Genomic DNA, 4346 nt, shown 5'->3' with positions numbered 1-4346 from the left:
GATATATTAAGGGTGTGATACAATCAGTTAATTTCTTTTAAAACATTCATCTTTTATCTAATTAATTTCAGCTTTGCACAGTGAAACAGACAGCTAGTGAGACAGATGATTCATGAATATCATTGAACAGTCTGGCAGCATTCCAAAGGCATGCGAAATCAACTCTTGCTATTCTGGCCAGATCTGGGTAAAACAGGCTGGATGGTTGTCCTGCCTGCACCATATCCTGCAACTTTATTTTCCATATCAAAAGTTCAGAACGTTACATTTGTCATATGTAACAGCTGTTTTCTGAATTGGAAGCAGCAGCGATTTCCAGTGTACTCCAAAAGAAAATTTCGCACAATGGAACCTGACTGATACTTGGCCTAGAATGGAACAGAAGACGTGGTTAATTGGTTGTGTTCAGTGTCAAATCATTGGCTCAGTATTATCTACGTTGATCCTTCTCTATAGTCCTGCCTTTCAACTCAGAGCCATTTGGAAATGTTGCTTGAATTGACTTATGGACTTATTGCAGTCATCAAGAATTAACATGACATGTGCTCCAGCCTTAGCAATTGTCTTAATTAAACAATTGTCTTAAATCTGATGCTTTTGCCAACACGGGGTGCTTCTAGACAAGAGCATAATAATTGTAAACATGTTGTTGACTTGAGATATTACAAACGGTTCACTAGCAACAGGCTTTGCTTTTGTTTGTTTTTTAACTTATCAGTTTTTCCCTGGGCTGGCATTTTGATGAACAGCACCAATCCCACAACAAATGCCCATCTGGAACCACACCAGTCTGCAATTTGAAAGCTTTGCAGCTTTCTGCAATAAAGACTACCCAGTATCTTAGTTGAAGATAAACTACATATTGGAAGGAGATATACATTCAGGAAAAGTGCACCTCTTTATCATAACCAGACTTACGTTAATGTGAGTTTATAGATCCTTTGTTCTATGCTTTCTTATTCTGCTCTTCAGTATTCTATATTTATAAGCAGATATCAGAGTCAGTGTTACTACCAGGAATGTTAAATGCAGTACCACATTAAATCATCTAATCACAGTAATTATTAGAGAAAAATGGGAAGCAGCTGCTGTAACACAGCACTTTGGTTCCAAAACTAAAGACAGATGGGCATGATAATACAGCATTATTAATGACACACTTTGCCTATCTATTTTACATAGTATTTCCCAACACTGGCAGGTTAGTGAAATGCAAGCTCCTTTTGTGATCTCACCCTTTGACAAAATAGCTAATAGAATAAGTTGGTGTTTTATTTTCACATGCATCAAAGATATATGAGCTGAGCAATTCATTCACCGTTTTTTGGAGTTCTTTCCGTGCTAGCACCCTTTTGATCACAAAAGTTAAGTGACAGAACATAAAAGAGTCCTGCTGGATCAGATCAAAGGCCCATCTAGTCCTACATTATGTTCCCACAGAGGCCAACCAGATGCCTGCAGGAGATCCACAAGCAAAAGTACTGTCCAATTCTTGTTTTGCATCAATTGATAGTCAGAAGCATAAAATTTCTGATACTGGAGATAATATATAGCCATCACGACTAGCACGAATGGAATATTTCTCTTCCACAAGGAGGTGGAAATGGAAGTTGAATTAAAACGGAAGTTGCACACTGTACCACACTGCTATACCATCTACAAAAATAATGCAACACCCATCTCCCCATTTACACGATTCAACGTACTGTTCCATGCCACTGCAATCTCTGAGCAGTGCAAGATTCCAGGGGTTTGAGGCACTTACCTAGGGTTAGTGTTTCCTTTTGAAAATGAAGCACAGTGGAGACTATGGTGTCTTTATGGTTTATTAACATGTATATACAACCTGAGCCTGTGATGGAGGAGTTCACAACATTAACACCCCAAGAAGGTCCTGCTTCTCCCATAGCCACAGCCTTGGATTCAAGCAGAAAGTAGCCTCTCGCTCACTCTCTCTGCCTTCCCAACCTCCAGCATTTTTCCTCCAAGTCATATCACAGCAATCTCTGCCCTCAACTCCAGCTTTGCCCTTCTACCTATCTAAGAGCTGGAGAAGGAGCCCCACCCATTTGTTATCCAGCACAGAGCCCCCTTTCCTTTGTTTTCTTAATAGCCCATCAGCCTTCCTTTGTTGTCTCCCAATGGCCCCTCACCCAGGCAATTACCACAGTATATCAGGGCAGTTCACAGAATAAAATACAAGATAAAAACACAAGTAAATAATTAAAACAAAAACAGCAAAGCAATTCCCCCCTTCTTCCCACAGACACATTTAAAAGACTGTAGAATATTAATCAACCAAAGGCCTGGCTGAAGAGGAACATTTTCACCGGGCGCCTAAAAATATACAATGAAGGAGGCAAGTGAACCTCTGTGGGGAGAGCATTCCACAAATGGGAGCCACTACAGAAAAGGCCCGTTCTTGTGTCGCTGCGGCGGCGCCCCGCGGACCTCATGGGGAGGAGGCACATGAAGAAGGGCCTCAGATAATGAACTCAATCTTTTAAATGATGGTCGTCGTAGTTCAACAACATCTGGGCAGCACCATATTGACTACTCTGGCATAATGTGTGGCATCAAGTCAAGCAGACTCAGAGCCAGATTACTGAGGGAGGCAGATTTCACTCTGGAGTGCACACAGAATATATATGCGGGGGGAGGATGTGGTTACAAAGCAACTGAGAAAGTCTGGCAGCAGTAGAGAAACAAATGAATTCCCTACAATGAAAATGCATTTTATAACAGCTAAAAGATTGCCAGCCTTAGATTTAGCACTGTCAAAAAGTACAGGCATAAAAAGGTTTCCATGCCTTCTATAAAACTGGCATCAGCCAAAACCATAAATGCCTGTCCTGCTGCAAATGTGAAAGAATGTCAAAAAAGTGGCAAATTTAGTCATTATGTTAAAATGTGTAATATAAGAGGGAGATAAAGTCTCGAGGCAAAGGGATGTTTACACTGGGCAGAAACAGATGCAAACCCGCTTGGTTTCTTCATTGGCACACTGAACTTTACAGTTCTGGCGGGTGAGTGGCATGGGCTTCTTCTCAATAATAATCACAAAATGGTGAATTTACAAACTGGCTCTCTCGGCTGTTCCAGGTAGCAGATTTTAATACACTAACTGCATAGCATTGTCTTGAACGTGACTGAAACAAATATTTGGAATGAATTTGGAGCAGGTTTCAAGATTTATCTAGAAAAATATTGTAATTTGATTGAACGTTAAGCAGGATGCTAGATTATAAACAACTGAGCACCACTAAATTAGATTATATGGGATGACAAGTGAGATTGAGAGAATATAAATTTTATTAACTATTACATTATAAATAAATAGATGGGTTATAAGAATGCAAATAAGATGATGAATTGCTGGCAAAAGCCTATAATGATGAAGGTGGGAGCGGGAGACGTGAGGAAGTCCAAGGAAGATATGAAAATATGTTATGACATTTGTTTTATTCTGTACTATATTTTATTTGTATTTTAAACTATAATAAACATTTATTTAAAAAAAAATGAATTTGGAGCAGGTTGTTTCAGTCCACTGAGAAACAGGGGGCACAATTTCTGAAGCGCTGTCACCCTCCCCCCCAAAAGAACTTTTTATGATGGTTCAGAGAAAACAGACATTTGCTATGGCAGAGGCAGGTTTCTTTTATTAACCCTCACTCCCCAGAAAAGTGATGTCAGCTACCAAACCTCTTCCCTCTCAAACAGCATTCTAGGAAACAATTATGCTGCAGCTCTGTAGCACACTGTTCACTCTTTCTGAGGTAAAAAAACTGCTGCAGCCCAGAAGCACACTATTCACTCTTTCTGAGGTAAAAAAAAAACAACTGCTGCAGCCCTGAAGCACACTATTCACTCTTTCTGAGGTAAAAAAAAAAAAAAAGCACAACAAGAGCAAATGCTGAACTTCATACCTGAGAGTTGCTAGAGAATCACTCAAGGCATTTTGCTTCCAGAGTGCAAGTGAAAGATGGCGCCTCCCTCCAACCATGTACAAAAACTGACTAGACTGGCAGTTGAATCTTACTCTAACACTGGGCATAGAATAGTTTCTTCCTCTGCACCTGAGGACAGCAGGCTAGCGTAGGGGGGCAGGACATATGACCTACACAGCTCTCTCCTTCCAACTTCTTGTTGCTACAGCTCTCTGCTGCCTCCAGAATCTGCCGCCTGAAGCAAAACCTCCTCTACTGAACTCCAGCCCCAGAGTTACATGTGAATAGAGTGATGTTATAGAAGCTGTGTGGCCTCAAATTAAAGACCTGGCTCACTTACATAAAACCTTTTAAACAAACAGAGGAGAAAACCAAAACTGTCTCCATGTGTTTCCA

At 40.4% G+C, this 4346-nt stretch overlaps 1 long non-coding RNA gene across 1 annotated transcript; it reads right to left on the bottom strand.

Moving 5' to 3' along the window:
- Positions 1 to 268: 268 nt before the first annotated feature.
- Positions 269 to 4036, bottom strand: LOC114606893 (uncharacterized). The gene is made up of 3 exons (XR_003708993.2): positions 3930 to 4036; positions 919 to 976; positions 269 to 368 (listed from the first exon to the last, which is right to left on the bottom strand). It is a non-coding gene; the product is annotated as an uncharacterized LOC114606893 (long non-coding RNA).
- Between the last annotated feature and the right edge of the window lie 310 nt (positions 4037 to 4346).

The sequence above is a fragment of the Podarcis muralis genome, chromosome 11 (genome assembly GCF_964188315.1).
Source record: "Podarcis muralis chromosome 11, rPodMur119.hap1.1, whole genome shotgun sequence".
In the NCBI taxonomy this organism is placed as follows: domain Eukaryota; kingdom Metazoa; phylum Chordata; class Lepidosauria; order Squamata; family Lacertidae; genus Podarcis; species Podarcis muralis.
This window is presented reverse-complemented; position numbering and strand designations above follow the sequence as displayed.